Genomic DNA, 17,923 nt, shown 5'->3' with positions numbered 1-17,923 from the left:
TGATAAGCAGTGGCGGAGCCAGGAATTTTAGATAGTTTGGGCAAAAGTTTTAACCGCGAGTTACATGTGACATAATATATAAATAGTCATAAAATGTGCTACATAAGAGAGATGAAACCTAACCTGTAAATAGTGTGCTAAATAAAATTATGAGGTAAATGCCCTCTCCGAGACCTCTTTGCGGTGAATGTTCGCATAATATCAACATCTTTAAGTGACTTGAATATCTCCCGTTCGGTGTAACATATCATCAAGTCATTGAACCACACATCGTTGATCTTGTTGCGCAAATTAGACTTGATAATCTTCATTGCTGAAAAAGCTATTTCGACGGATGCTGTCGACACCGACAATATCAAAGCCAACTCAATGAGTTTGTAGACCAATAGAAATACCAAATGTTTCTCAGTTTGAACCATCTTCATAGCCAAGCTTTGAACATCTTCACAAGAAGTAAAGGAAGCATGCCTTTTCACTTGATGTACATAAGTCTCAAGTTGCTCCCTTATTGTTCCACGATCTTCATTAGAAAAGTCTGCATGATAAATATCAGCAAGACGAACAAGCTTATCAACATCAAACTTGGAAAAAGATTTCTCGGGGTCAAGACATGAGAAGTAATCCAGCACAATGTTACTTCCTTCACTAAACCGGTGATCCATCTCCACACATATTTTGTCAATAACAACATAAAAAATCTCTGTACGGTAATGGTGAAGATTAGTGACAGTTCTCCCTTCTCTTCTTGAACGACCCCGAACCGGTATTTCTTCATCCATATTTGGCACTGAAATACTTTGAGCAACACAAAATTCTTGGACATCAATAAATAAATCATCCCAACCATTCTCTCTCAATGTAGCCAACCGAGCTTTAACATCATCAACTAATTCCATAGCAAGCACAATATTAATATCTTTTGTTTGCAAGATTTTTGAAAGTTCATTTGTGATACCAAACAACTTTAATATAAACTTCAAAATGAAAGCAAATTTAAAGCTCTCCATTTTTTCTATCAAACCTGCTGCTTGAGATGGTCCACGTCCATCTTCATCAACAATACTAAGCACCTCTAACACGGAGGACCACATCTCATCCAAACGAATCAAGGTAGTATAATGTGAACCCCATCTAGTATCCCCGAATCAAGCTCTGCATTTAATGTTTCACACTTTTGTCAACTACCTCGAGCCTTGCTTTTGCTGCTTTTACTGACTTTGCCTTTTGTAGCTTCTAACGTTCCTTTTGTTAGTCAGCATAGCCTGTCATCTTGTACTTGCTTCTGATCTCAGATTTGTGAATACAACGTTTGAATAATCAGAGTCATTCAACTTGGTGCAGAGCATCTTCTTGTCTTCAGACCTTGAAGTGCTTTGAGCGTGATACCATAAGAACTTCAGTGCTTCTGCTTCTGAACTCATGTTCTTCTGATGCTTCATAGACCATGTTCTGATTCTGCTTGACCATCTTCTAATGTCTTGCGAGAGCATGTTCTGATGTTGCAATCTTGAACCTTCTGAGTCAGTCCTTCTGAGTGCTGAATTGTGCATACTCTTTATGTATTTCCTGAAATGGAAAATGTAAAGGATTAGAGTACCACATTGTCTTATACAAAATTCATATACATTGTTATCATCAAAACAAGAATATTGATCAGAACAAATCTTGTTCTAACAGTATGACCTTTAAGAACCTTAGTTGGTAAATGATTGATTAGATAAGTAGTTATTAACATAAAATCACCTCAAAATTTTAAAGGCAAATTAGATTGAAAATGCAGAGCGCGTGCAACGTTTAATAAATGTCTACGCTTACGCTCAACAACTACATTTTGTTGTGGAGTGTAAGCACAACTTGATTGTTGCAATACTCTCAAATCTTTTAGAAAACTATTAGTGTGGGAGTTGAAAAATTCACGTGCATTGTCAGATTGAATTCTTTTAATATGTGTATGAAATTATTTTTCAATCATTTTAAAAAATTGAGGAATCAGGGTGTTAACTTCACTTTTGTGATGCATGAGAAAAACCCACGTGCTTCTTGAAAAATCATCAACCACAAGAAGAAAATTTTTTGCACCAAAAGAGTGAGAATTATTATAGGATCCCTAAACATCAAAATGTACTAAATCAAAACATGTAACACTAGAAATGCTACTTAATGAAAATTGTAAATGAGTTTGTTTTGCAAAAGGACAAACATTACATGAACACTTATTTGAAAACTTAATGCTAGAATCAAGATTATTGAATTGGGAAGATAGGGTGGGGGATGGATGTCCTAAATGCCAATGCCACAAATCAAAATAAGAGTCAAATAAAACTACAGAGGAAATGATAGTTGGTGAATGGTTCATAAGGTAAATTGCCTCCATGTTGCTTACCCATCACAGAGGTCTTCTTCGTCCTCTGGTCCTGTAAAATACATTAAGTGGAAGTAAATATGATAGAAGAGTTAGTATCACGTGGAAATTTGCTAATAGATAACAAATTAAATTGAAACGAGGGATCATGTAAAACATATGGAATTAAAATATCAGATTTCAAATAAACAGAACCAATATGATGTATTGGAACAAGTTTATTGTCAGGTAATTTAAAATATGTGGAGACTTTTTTGTATGAATGAAAAAAAGAAAGATCAGATACCATATGACGAGTTGCTCCAGAATTTAAAATCCAAAGAGAGGAGGAAGGTTTTAAAGACGTAAAACATTGAAAAGAGTTACCTGCAAAATTTGCTAGAGGTTGATCATTACTACACTATATAATAGAAAGTAATTATTGGATTTGAGTCTAAGAAAAATTAACCAATGGCTGAGAATCCAAACATGAAGCAACAGCAGCAGCAGTTGGATGACCGTGTGAAGTAGAAGATCTCGAGCCTCGACCATCACGAGAGGAAGGCCCACAATGGGTTTTATTGGATCCAAGATTATGTCTCCACCAAGAAAGATATCCAATATTAGTGTAACAACGACTATTTGAATGACCATCAATATTGCCATCATGAGAATTAAGGGTATGTTGACCCGCCATGGCAGATTGTTCCATTGCAATGGAACAAGAATCAAATAATGAACGTTGACGCTCTTCCTGTAGCAAAAGAGAGTATGCTGATGAAAATGAATCATTTAAGCCCTGTAAAAAAAATCCATGAGATGTTCAGTAGCATAAATGTTATTGAAATTGGATGTAACACCACATGCACAAGTAGGAAGTGTATGATACGAATGAGGTTCATCTCGATAGGCCTTGAGTTGTGTATAATAAGCAGCAATATAATTGGTTCCTTGAGAGAGGTTTGAAATGGCAAGTCGTATTTCAAAAATACGAGGGACATTTTTCTAATTAAAACGAGTAAGAAGATCAAGCCATATATCGCGTGCGCTTTTGATCCAAAGAATGAAATTTGCAATAGTTGGAATAGTGGAATGAACAAGCCAAGATTGAAACATATTATTGCAACGAACCCAATTAGAAAAATTAGGGTTGTTTAGTTCTGGTTTGATGATAGTACTATCAATAAATCCAACTATATTTTTGGCTTCTAGTGCCATGGTGATTGCATGGCTCCATGTGGTATAATTATCACCATTAAGAAGTTGTGTAACTAGTAATTAGCCAGGTTGATAAGATGAATGAAGAAAATATGGGGAGGCTTTATTTGAAATATTGATGGCAGCCATGGATGATTAAACAACGGAGGAATGGTGGTAGGCTGATACCATGTAAAGAAGGAGTTTGAATTTAAATGTATATTCATATATTGTGTAGAAACTGTACAAAGGATATGCTAATTATACTTACAGACCAAGCATGAAACGTAACTACAAATGGAAAATAGTAAAAGGAAACTGATTACAATCAAATCCTATTTTAATGAAAATATATTCTATTAATAACAAAATCATTGCCATCTGTATTTGAATGGATACTGTACAACTATACATGATTTGTTGTGATAACAAATTGTAATCCAGACCTTGTTTTAGCTTTTTGACTTGGTCTATCTTTCGAGTATATGATCGCGAGAGTCCTTTACAACCCTTCATAGAAGGTGGGTAGAGACTCTTCTCTATGATGTTGGGCTTAGATCTCACTCTTTCTGTAATGGGATGGGTTGGAGTAGGGGTGTTCAAAACCAAACAAACCCAATAGAAAACCACAAACCAAACTAAACCGAAACCGCAAAAAAATTCATTTGGTTTGGATTTGTTTGGGTATTCTTTTAACAAAACCACACGATTCAGTTCGGTTTGCAGTTTGTATTTTGTAAACCGAACCAAACCGAATCAAACCGCATTATGTTACAACGTAACTTTTACTTAACTCACATCCAACATAAACTTAAACCTATTATACCTTAACCTTATGATTACGAACAATTTTCTCATCCTTACACATATGATTTCAGTTCCGATCTTCTCAAATCTCTAATAGCATTATCGCGCATTCTTTTCCACATACATCTTTCCTCTTCTTCTCTAATCTCTACTCTCTTATATTATTTCTTTTTCACCTTCTCATTTTTATACAAATGTTTCCTATTTCAGTTTCGTTTTTATCGCACATCTTCTTCTCAAATCTCTCAACTCTTTTGTTTTTTCTTTTTCATCTTCACTAAAATCTCTCACATCTTCTATTTTTTTGTTTCATTATAATAATTTTTATATTGTTTTATGTTATTATTTTATGTTTATTATTCCACTTTTATCTAATTTAATTTTTACATATTAAATAAAAATTTGTTGTCAAAATATGAGGAGTTTTATTATTATAAATGTCTAAATACAAAGTTATGTTGTCATCTATATGTGTATGTATGGCTCAATAAAATATTTGTAAAAAACCGAATCAACCGAACCAAACAATATTGATTTGGTTGGTTTAGTTCGGTTTTTTCTGAAAGCAAACTGAACCAAACCGCACGATTTTTTCTCTTGCGGTTCGGATGATTTTTTTGTCAAAATCGTCAAAACCGCACCGCGAACACCCCTAGATTGGAGTATCCTTTGATCTTTCCATATATATATATATATATATATATATATATATATATATATATATATATATATATATATATATATATATATAGCTTATAAAAAACAATTTTAATAAAAGTAATTAATAATAATAAAATATATGGTTAAATATTATTTTGATCCCAATAAAAAAATGACATGTTTTGGTCTCTAAAAAATTATTATGCATGTAGTTTTAGTCACAGGTCCTACAGTTAAACTAATGTGTATTTTTGAATGGTTAATTTTTAAACATATTTAGAACGTTTTAAAAAGTTCATTGAAAAAAAAAACTCAATATTTAATTTCTAAGTCAATATTTTCCTTACTTTTATTATTATTTTGTGAAGTTTAAAAACTCATATTTAGTTCTTCTCATTTTAAATAATTCTAAAATTTGGTAAATAAACTTTTTAAGTATTTTAAATATGTATGAACAAATTATTTAAAAATTTAAAAATTAAAGGATAATTAAATAATTTTTAAACTTTAAAAAAATAACAGGACTAAAACAATATGCATAAAACTTTTGTAGGGATTAAAGTATGTCATTATTTTAATAAAAACTGAAAAATAAAATTTGAAATATTTATAAGGAGAAAAAACGTATTTAACTCTAAAATATATAATAAAAATATAAAATTTAGACTAATAGATAAAAAATATTAAATATTATATAATTTATCGTTTAAGGAAATTTTAATATGAGTTTAATGGTAGTGCACTGTCAGTGTAAAAAAGTATTACACAGACATCCAATCAGATTATTTTAAAGTGCCAAATCATATCTATAATTTAAAATTTAAAGAGTGACTTGGTAATATACATGGTTGTTATTGGTTGACAGTGTAAAAATAATTTACACTGTCAGTGCACATCCCCTTTTCTCTTTTAATATATCTCTACAAATTTATTAAAATTTATAGAATACAACAAAATATTTTAATAACTCAAAAATATTTATTAAATTTATAAGTTAAGCTAATAAAAAAATCCATGCATCTAATAACACTCTTATTTCAAATAAAAACTAGTAGAATACCCGTGCGTCCGCACGGGTAAGTCAAATCTTAAGATGAATAATATATTACAAACGCAAAAAATAAGTTTAAAATTTCGGATGAGGAATGTTAGTTTAAGCTTTACAGAACATAATATAGATGAAATGACTCTGTATATAATAGCTATGTAAAAAAAGAACCTAGAAATGCAATAGTCATTCGTATTGTTGTGATATACAATTGAGTATATTTATGATGATCAATTAATAAATTTAAAAAATATATTTAAATTTTTAGAATTCTTTATTTTTTTAATATTGTAATTTATCAATTAAGATAGTATACAATATATTTTATTATTGACATATTATTATTAACATGAAAATTTTAAAAAATCCTTATTAACTATAAATAGTTGTAGGTGTAACATAATTTATTAATAAAATTTAATATAAATTTAATAAAATATAATAATATGTTTAATTAATTAATTTTATACAAAAGTTAACATTTCATAATTTAAAAAGTGATGCCAGTTAGAGTCTTATCAGTTACCAACCTCACACACACAATTAATTTATTGATAATTTAAAAACCAAACTTAACACATTATTTAAAATAATTACCTAGACCACGTATCATAAAAAATTTCGTGAATAAATATAAAGCACTCATTTTTGTAAGGCGATACAATAATCGTTTTATTATAGGTGGAGAAAATAGTTTGTAGGTTATTATAAAATCATTAAAAATATTTAAAATATATATATATATATATATATATATATATATATATATAATTAATAATTATAAATATTTATAAATATTTTGTTGATTAAAATAAGAGTTAGTGAAATTTATGAACATCATTCTCATTGTTTCGTTCAAATACAATAATAAATTGATAGTTTTAGTGATAAAATTTAGTGATAAAATTCATAGGAGTTGCATTATAAATTACTAAAAAAGGTATGTTCATTCATATCCTAAATCATTCTAGAAGTTTTGGTTGTTGACTAAATTAGGGATTTTTTGTAATGGGTTGAGTACCCCTTGTACTCATTATATCTATATATTGCTTATAAAAACAAAAAATAATTCTTATTATAAAATCACTAATGATTGTCAATATTTAAAAATAAATATGTAGTAAATCACCAACATTATAATCCAATATAAATATTTATAAATGTTTTGTTTATTAAAATAAATAAAAAATGTATTGTGGTGATAGTGACTCGTAAAAATATTGAGTTTCAATTATGCTCGAAGTGACCCGTAATATAAAAAAAATTAATTGTCTACACGATTATTGATATTCAATTAAATAAAATAAATTATTAATTGTATTCAAAATTAAAAAATTAATTAATATTTTTAGTGATAATAAATTAATAAAATTGATTATATATGTGACAAAAATCAAACTTTTCAAACTTAAACTCATATTTATATTTATATAATGTTTACATAATATAATGTTCACTTTGAGAAAAGATGTGAATAATCTATCATATAAGAAAGTTAGATGTTCTGCCAATTACTAATATGCCCTTTTTACAAATACTCATCAATAACACTATCCACGTGGACAACATCTGCATTGTTTCTCAGCTATGCTTCCTTTGCTTAAATTTCTTTCTTAACTTTTCGTTTGCTTTGTCTTTCTCTCTCGTCGTATTTCTCTACCTCTCTCTTTCTCTTCAGCCTACGTCTTCTTTCTCTTTCTCTTCCGCCTACGTCTTACTCTATTTCTTTCTTCTCCTCTTCCACTTATTCCTTCTTTCTCATCTTCTTCTTCTTCTTCTTCTTCTTCTTCTTATTCTTCTTCTTCTTCTTCTCCATCTTCTTCTATCTCTCAGAGTTGTTTTCGGTTATCATCGAAGGAATACCATCATCACGGTTTTTTGTCTAGGGTTTGGAGATTTCATCAGCATATATATGTATCTTTGCATCTTTACCTATCTTTTGTTTTTGCTTGATTTTCTCATAAAGTTAGGGTTTTAATTTTGTGGTTAGGGTTTTTTGGTTGATTTGATGATTTTGATTTTGATTGAGTTTTTGTCGTTTCAGGTTTAATGGTGTTGGCTCAAGCGAAAAGGGGGAGATTCGCGACGGTTAGGTAAGAAAAACTTCACTTTTTATATTTTAGATCTGGGTCTAATTGTTTTAAACTGTTTGGAAATTTAGTTTGTGAATGATTTGTTTTAGTATTGTGGCATATTCGGGTTTAAACACGTTGCTTGCAAAGTGTTCGATGAAAGTTCCAAACCAATCACTTTCTTAGATTTTCTGTTTCAAATTCGCCAAATGAAGTTTTGTTTTTGTTTTCGGGTTATTGTCAGGTGTTGAAGATGTTGGTATATCGGTGCCGCTAGCCGTAAACATCTTTCTTTTTATGTTATCTACCGGGTGATCCTCTATAATCTAATGTTTCATTTGCTTTGTTTCTGGTTCTATTTAGTCTGGTTCTATTTACTTATGCTTCTTTTTTAACAGAAGAATTGAGTATCTCAGTTACATTCTTTTGGTATCTATTATTCTCTCTACCTGGTTCTTTCTCTACTTACAAATATAGAAAAATTGATTGATTGAACTTCGTTTCTACTCTGTTATTGTTTTCGGCGACGACTGCGGTGGTGGTCCGATTCGAAATGATTTCTGTTTGACATTTTCAATTTATGTTTTGTTACGGATTTCCGGCGACGAGTATGGTGCATATGCGCATACCAACTTCTTTTTACTATTTGTGTAATATTAGTTATGCTTACTGAGATTTCCTATTTTCACTTTCAGTATCATGTTACATGTTCACCAGGTACTCTAGCAGATAAAATGAAAAGCTTTGTGGTGAAGTGAAATGGACGGGGAAACCTCACGAGGTGGGATAAATCACTTTCTGAATCTTATTCATGTTTAGTAAGATAAATCACTGTCTGAATCTTAAAATCAGCAATGAGATATCTATTTCTAACTGATGATGTAATATTGTGTATTTCATAGAACTCTGGATTTTATTTTGAAAGCAATGAGACCTACTTCGAAGCTGGTTTGAAGTTTTTGCATGGAGGATCTCTATAAGAAACTTGTCAGAATGTGATTAGCAAGTACGAGGAGATGAGTCAAATGCATCCACAGCTGCCAATCTTTTCAAGTATGTGAAAATATTATGAATCTATAAGTGAATTTATTATTCTTTAGGATCTTAGATTTGTTGTTATTCAATATTTTTTGAATTGTTTGCCTAAAACAATTGTTTTTTCTGTTTTGTACTACTCACCGTTCTTCCATTTGTTTGTCTTTACAACTTTTAGTATATAATTGTTCTATTTATGACATATGAAGTTTGGTTGGAGTTGGAACTATTGTTTTAGCATGGTAACAAAACACAGGGATGTCAATATTTACATTCGGAGGCTTATCAGGATGCATTGTGTTTGGTCCACTCTAAGTTAAAATCATCAAATATTATGTTGATTGTAGAATTTGAATTTTAAGTTTTTGCATATTTTACTCAGATTTTGCTCATACTTTGTCGTGGTAGTGTTTCTATCTATTAATTTTTTGTAAATTTTATGTGTAGATTGGTGATTCCTTGAAAAAGTTGTTTCCTATTGCAGTTCACAGCTGCATGCATAGATCCTTAGTTCCTTGAAAAGTTGTTTCCTATTGCAGCTCAGTTTTTGCTCATACTTTTTCGTGGTAGTGTTTCTAAAGTCTTAGTGCTATATGTACTTTTGCCAGGTCCAAGAATATCCAAGAATGTATATCTATGAACTTCTGCAGCCTATTTGGATTAACTCATCTTTGTAAGATGAGTGATGTGTTATTTTTTATAAACTATTTTGAATGTGAGACTTAGTTTTTTTTCAATATATACTTTTTCACGTCCAACACTATTGTCTTTGGTGCATGGATAATTTGTTGGGTGACGCAAATAATGTATGCTCTGCTAGACTGATAGTGCCATCTTAGTTTACATGAAACTTGCTACCAGTGTGAAATTATTTCGTAGTCTTACAATGTTGTTTATTTCTTAATTTAGTTGTAGGCATGGAAGCTTTATCAAGGAGGGAAGAGTATGGATTTAATAGACCAGAGCATCGGTAAATACAACGGCGACGAGGCTGCAATGTGCATTCAGCTAGGTTTATTGTGTTGTCAAGCAAGTGTAGGGGAGAGACCTGACATGAACTCAGTTCATCTAATGCTATCAAGTGATTCATTCACTTTGCCAAGACCAAGTAAACCAGGACTTCAGGGTCGTGTAGGAAAAGTGGACTACAACCTCCACTTCTGCTTTGACAAATACTAATGCCAGTAGTGCCACAAAGGTCTCAGGTGGTAGTAGTTTTGTAGAGGATTATTCTAGAAATTCTATCTCTACTTCTTCTTTTGATGAAGGGAGATAGATAAACTACATTCATAGTGTATTCAGGTTTCTATATTTATATTAAGGGTATTCTTTTGTAAAATTATATTTCTCAGACTCTAACATAGTTTTAAGTTGAGACATTTTCATGGAAGATTTGTCTCAACAACTTAATAGGGCTAGAAGAAGTCTCAAGGTTTATGAAGCATTTTGTAAAAGTATTTACAGATTTTTCAATAATGAATTTCTCACATTAGAGATGAGTTATTTTGGTAGGAAATCTTGAATTAGTTATGAAACTAACTGCTTAACTTGCAGCCTAAAGCTCTTTGATCAATGTGGTTTTTCTTTCAACTAAATATACATAACATCATTAAGTTAAGAGGTACAATCAATTGTTTCATATAGTGAACAAACATCATAATTTTTACTAAAATTAAGCACGAAACAATAAATTTTGATAATTTCTTATGACAAACTAAACACATATGTGGTTAGGTACAACTCCACTCGGTCTTTCGTTGAATTGGATCCAAACTTAAATTGTTTTTAGCATACTTGAAATTTCTCCAAGCTCATGATTAGTTGTTAAATTTATGGTTCTAAAAAGTAGGGGTGTTCATGGGTCGGTTTGGGTTGAATTTAGCCAAAACTATAACCCAACCCGTACATGGTACACTGGTTTGGGTGAGGAAAAATAACCACCCACAATATCATTGGGTTGGTTTGGGTAAAACCACAAATTTATGGGTTGGATTGGGTTGGGTAATGGGTTACCCAATATTATTTTTCCTTATATAATTATTAATGATATGTTACATTTTTTCTTAATAAATAGCTTAACACATTATTGTTTTTTTTTTAACATCAAATGTCAAAATGTATAATGAAATTTATCATAAACATATGTTTGTAAAAACCAAAGTTACATTAGTAAAACCTATAATTGCATAAAATACTAGCAATTTATTAGAATTAGCATCAAAATAATCAAAATGTGGCATCCTAAATAAGTTAAAAGCATTACTTACTAAATAAAAGATCTTCAAAAAGTTGAAATTGAAGCAAGCAAAATTAAAAGCATCAAAGTCATCACTTGTCAAATTACAAAAAAAAAAAGAGAAAAAATATAGTCACTCAATAACCCATGGGTTTTGTGGGTTGGGTGTGGTTTTACCCATAGCCCAATTATTTTGAATGGGTTTTCATTTTTGAAAACCGTATTCACCCAATAACCCGACCCAACCCACTTTTTTGGATCGGTTTGGGTGGGTTTTACTGAGTTTATTGGGTTTACCCAACCCATGAACACCTCTACTAAAAAGTTTTTTTACAATTTTGGGGTCCAATTTATGGTTCTAAAAAGTTTTTTACAATTTTGGATTTTAAAAAAAAAATAATATATAAGAAAATTTATGCTTCTAAAATGAAATTTATAATATTTTTTTTAAGTTAGTTTTAGTGTATAAAATAAGATGCAAAAATAATATTATGTTTTACTAAACTTTTTGTACACGGTAATATTTTTAAGTTAATTTTAGTGTATAAATAAGATGCAAAAATAATATTATGTTTTAGTAAATCTTTTGCACACGGGAACATGAAGTTATTGATCAAAATATTAATTATTTATGGGACATGAAGTTACTGATCAAAATATTGATTATTAACGGGACATGAAGTTACTGATCAAAATATTTTTTAAGGTGCACGGGGATATGAAATTATTGATCAAACTAATATTTATACACGGGAACATGAAATTATTGATTAAAATATTGATTATTAATGAGACATATAGTAACTGATCAAAATATTTTTTTATTAATTATACATTCAATCATTATTCTTTCACAGGTAACAGACATTTTTTTATTAAAAAATATATATCTGAAACAAATGCGCGTCCCATACCAGAACCCGTGCGAACGCACGGGTTTCTTACTAGTTCATAATACAAAGAAACGGTATATAAAATATATCAGAAATGCCTATTATAATCAACATGTGTAATTCTATAAATAATAATGATTAAATCAAAATAATTGTATTAAAAAAATTACAAAGACAACTTAGTACCAGTTTAAGAAAGCCCCATTTGATTTGTAGTTTTTTAATTGAGAGGTTGGTTCATTCAATTGGTTTAGTTTGATGAAAGGGTTTTAGAGGTTAGTTCAAGAGGTGGTGTGATTGGTGGAAAAAACATTGGTATTCCAACAACATAGGGAATGCAAAGCAGAGCTAGTATATGTGACAGTGGTGATGGTGCAGGTGAATGACATACATTAAATATGGGACTGCAAATAACTGTACTTTATGGAAGAAAACCCATATAAAACTTTGTAGTTGCTTTGAAATGGAGAGGTGATTGTAAGTATGAGAAAGTGAAAAAAGTGAAAAGGTGGAATATGCTGCATGAAATGAAAAAGCTGGAAGTTTTAAAATGGAAGGACAATTGAAACAGTCTAAAGTTTTAAAAAAGCTAGATACAAACGTGATAATGAGAGATTTTAAATAGACATCTCAAACATTTATAAAACATTTGTATTCATTTCATAGTCACAATAATTGATACTGTTTTACATGGATACTATTTTACATGTACATATATTTTGGCTCATTATAAATGAGGATCAGTTTCTATCTTGTGAATCTTTGCATTTTCATGCTTGTATAAGTTTGCTATTTAAGTAAAGTTAATTCATATATCTTACTCCTAATAATTCATCGAATATATACAATGTATGAGTGTTTCTAATTTGAATATTCTACTAACATTAAGAGATTAAATTTAATAAGAAATTAAGCAGGAAACATCACAAATATTGTTCACTTGAAAAAATAGAGATACCATTATTATGAGTATTAGAACATAACATATTTCTAGTATACTATTATGAGTATTAGAACATAATATATTTCTAATATATTAATTATATTTATAGCCTTAAAACTTATTTGCAGTGGGTACTATACTACTATGTATAAGCTTGTGTTGCTGGAGAGTAGAAATTTACTCCTTACTGCTAAAGCTCTTCTAAATGTTTCAATAATGTAATAGAGGCACCCTCGGATTCCTGCAAATAAATAACCAGAGTGACAGTTTAACTATTGTATTTTTTGTTGCTAATTTTCTATGATAGCCTCTTATGTTATGTGTGATAGGAATTGTAAATGAGTATGAAAGATAAAAGGACAGAGGCCTTTGTATTTAGAAGCATTAGTTAAGGCGTTTGTATTTAAAAGTATAAGTACACGAGGAGTCCTCTTACAAGTAGTTTTCTCTAATCCTACTGTGAAAATATTGATTTATTCAATCAAAACATCATGTCGTGCTTTCTCCTACAGACTTTTGTGCAACCCTTGTCAATAGATCAGCTCCATTCCATCTTAAACTTTTACCGTCATATGTCATATAAAACTCTTCCAAGCCCTTTTTTATGAACAAACTGCATCTTAACAAAGAATGAATTTTACATAATGTCTCAACAAAACAAATAAAATCAATTACCTTTTCCCCTGTCAATCTACCATTCAAATTGGTTATAAGAATGGACACAGTTAATTAAAGAATCAAAAGAGTTGGCAAGAGTAATATAGGGCATGTAAATTCATTTATGCAAAAAATTTGGAGTTTATCATAAAACTTTAAACAAACTGATGTAGATAACTACACATTGAGTAAAATATAAATTTATGATTTTGTTTTACATTTTAATGAGATATATTATCTCTATAATTTTCATCCAAGTATTATTCCCATAAGAGTAGGAGAATTATAAGTACTACCTGTTTCCCATTTTATGCAGTATAGTTTAACTTCATTTATTTACACTACTTCATTTTCTGCATTTTCTGATTCTTTGACCCAATCCTGAGTATTCCTCATATTTAAAGATTGCAAAGGAGTGTTTGGAGGAAGGGTTTGAATAATGTATACTTGTACCTATAAAAAAAAAGATCTTAAATACATGGTCTATTTTTTCCTAGACTAACCAATAAAAAACAAATCTTTATCACAAATCTTAAATTATCAAGCTGGAGAAAGATTTAATGTTTAGACCAAGCATTTCTCGTATTAAGACAAATCTTTACCACCAAAAAGGTCTAAAGTGGAAAAAAATCAAAACTTTATCATCACTGCAGAAACGTTTAACATGAAAAACAACAAATAAACAACAATCAATGACTAAAGAGACAACAATATCTTTACATCTTCAATAATAGCTTCCAGATGTTGCTAGCCATTTCGTCCCTTGACATCCACGACACGAATAGCGATCTTCCAAACGTTTTGTTCCGGCTTCAAGTCGCAAATAATAATCGATGGTCTCGACATGATTAGATGGATAACTGAAAATACAACCAAGACTTCATAACAAAGAAAACCTTATTACAGTAAAGAAAAATCAAAACTTTATCATCTAAACCTAACATCCACAACACAACACACTGCAATGCATGAATTCAAACAGAAACATTAAAAACAAACTTAAAACATGAAAACCAAACAGAAACAATATTATGAAGAAGTTAAAATCAGTTCCACACTTCCACAGTCTAGTATCACAGAATACTTTTCACACAAACGTAAACGGAAATGAAATACACCGACATGTAACGAAAGAGAACACACCAACATGTAACAAAAGGGAAACGAAAAATAGAAAATGCAAAACAAACGTAAACGAATGAAAACAGAAGTTGATGAACAAATAATGATGTTGTCTTACCGGTGGGGAGGGCGGTTGGAATGGGAAGAGGAAGAGAGCGGAAGTTGTTGAGCTAACAATGTGTGGAGAGAGAACCGAGACTACATATGAATGAAGAAGGGAAAATGGAAGATAAATGTGTTGAAATTGTGTGTTTTGTTTGTCTACCGGGTAATGTAAAGTTTCACAAACTATAGCAAATAAAGGGTGAAAGAAAAGTTGCATATCATTGTCTATTGGGTAAAAGAAAATTTCAGCCAAAAGCACTCCACAATTTGAAAATGTGTGCCACTTGGATGAATGGGATAATATCATTGGTTGATTAATTCCATTGAATTAGCAAGTTACTAAAATGCCCTATGTTTAGTGCAAATTTAATTTTAATGGAAGGGCAATTAAGGGTGTTAATAGGCATGTTATATTCTTAGTTAGGTAGTTGATAAATGTTAAATATACTATTTAGTATTTTAATAACATTCAATCACTAAATTATTTTGTACATAATAATTTTTATATAATTTATCTATTACGTAATAATTGAAAGGAACCATTTCCATCAATTTTCTTGGTAACCACATGAAAAGCCTGATTTGTCACATTATTTTGTGTGTGGTTATTTACCTTTGTTTGACGGTTGTATTAGAAAACAACCAACTCATGAAAGTTGTACATAGATTCTTCATTCAAAATCTTTTTTCTTATTTGTGATATTTATGTTCTCTGATTTAGATTAAGGATCTGTTTCAGCTTTAAAAAATAGATTTTTTTTATATTTTTGAAAATAATTTTTTTAAAATTGTTTTTCAAAATATTATAAATTTTGTTATATTCATTTTTCTTAAAATGAAACACTGATTTTGATATTATATAACATAAATATACATTAGTAAAGACCAAAACTTAGTAAAAATTGCGATTTTTTTTTACAAAAATGCTATTTCAAAAATAATTTTCATGAAAATCTATTTGGAATAACTTCAAAATTAAGTGATTTTTTGAAAACTTGATATCCAATTTTTTTTTTCCATAAATAAGTTAAATATTAAAATCACATTTTAAGAATAACTATTCAAACCAAATTTTCATTTGAGGCTTTTATAAAAAGTTTATTTATAAAAATTTTTTACACAAAATTATATAACACTATAAAAATTATTTTTAAAAAAAGCTAAAACAAACGGGCCCTAAATTTCACGAGTTTGTGCCGTTGGAAGTTGGGCCGGTGCGATAAATTTTGAAATATAAAGTAAAAATTTATATGATTTTATTTAATATTTTATTATAAAATTATATTTAATTCTTACTATAAACTTTTATATATTAATTATAATTTAATAAGTTATATATATATATATATATATATATATATATATATATATATATATATATATATATATATATATATATATATATATATATATATATATATATATATATATATATATATATATATATATATATATATATATATATATATATATATGGGGACGACTCAAGAGAGAACACTTGGTTATTATTGGTTATTATGAGAAATGAGAACAATGAATCACAATCATTAAATTTTGATTTGTTGATTTTAATGAACAGGATTAGTTTCTTTTTCTATGTTGATTTAAAATAAATATTAAGGATCATAGAAAGAGAAACCAATCCAACCCATTAAAATCAACCAATCAAAATTATATATATATATATATATATATATATATATATATATATATATATATATATATATATATATATATATATATATATATATATATATATATATATATATATATATATATATATATATTGTTTTATATATGACCACAATATTGAAAATTTATTGATTTTAAAAATTAAAAATAATTATAAAATAATTTCAATATCATTATTTATAAATGTTTGTAGTACCTTATTTAGTAGGAGTGTTCAAATCCAAACTGATTTAAATAAAATTGCAAAATATTAACTATTATTAAATGTGTTTGAATGTCTTTTGTAAAAATTAATCGGTTCAGATTGAATTTTAAATTGATTTTTCAAAACTAATCCATACCGAGCTAAACATCATCTAAATAGTTTTATGTTTATTATTTTTTATTAGTATGATATTTTAACGATACATATTTTTTAATACTATTTATTAGTTTAACTTAATTAATTTATTTTTAATATTTTATTTATTTCAAATATAATCGACCATTCTTATTTTGTAATATTAATTTTTTAATATGCTATATGTTATATATTGTATCAAATATATTTTTTATTAGCATTTTTATAATCTTAATATAAAATATAATTTGTAATTTGAATATTAAAAAATCATTCAAATTAAACCGTATGAATTGGATCTGATCAATTTTTTATTAATAATTAAAAATTGAATCAAATCACAAATAAATTTATCTTTAAATCGAATAAATTTTTATCTTAAAATCGATCTAAACCGCATCACAAATACATCTAATTTGATACATTTAATATGAATATTATAAGAATACAACATCATAGATACAACTACACACTTTCACGTTAAAATAATTATTCTTAAAATTTTATATTACCAATACCACCAACTTAAAAAAATGAAATAGAAAACAATGTGATCCAACCCACAATAAATTAATTTAAGTTGTAACACATTTTGAACCCTTAAACAAGTTTCAAAAAGTTCAAACTCTTGCATATGAAAAAAACTGATTAAAATAATAATAATTATTAAAAACTCACATAAATAATTATCCAAATCAAAATTTAATTTCTTGATATTAATATTCAATCTAATAATATCGATCTTTTTATCGACTTAAATTTGATGATTAAATTA

The 17,923-nt window shown here is 28.6% G+C and overlaps 1 pseudogene; it reads left to right on the top strand.

Moving 5' to 3' along the window:
- Positions 1 to 9,944: 9,944 nt before the first annotated feature.
- LOC131599087 (cysteine-rich receptor-like protein kinase 44) lies at positions 9,945 to 10,582 on the top strand (annotated as a pseudogene).
- The last annotated feature ends 7,341 nt before the right edge of the window (positions 10,583 to 17,923 follow it).

This window comes from Vicia villosa, linkage group LG4 (assembly GCF_029867415.1).
Source record: "Vicia villosa cultivar HV-30 ecotype Madison, WI linkage group LG4, Vvil1.0, whole genome shotgun sequence".
Classification (NCBI taxonomy): domain Eukaryota; kingdom Viridiplantae; phylum Streptophyta; class Magnoliopsida; order Fabales; family Fabaceae; genus Vicia; species Vicia villosa.
The sequence above is the reverse complement of the archived record's forward strand: the minus strand, read 5'-3'. Positions and strand labels throughout refer to the sequence as shown.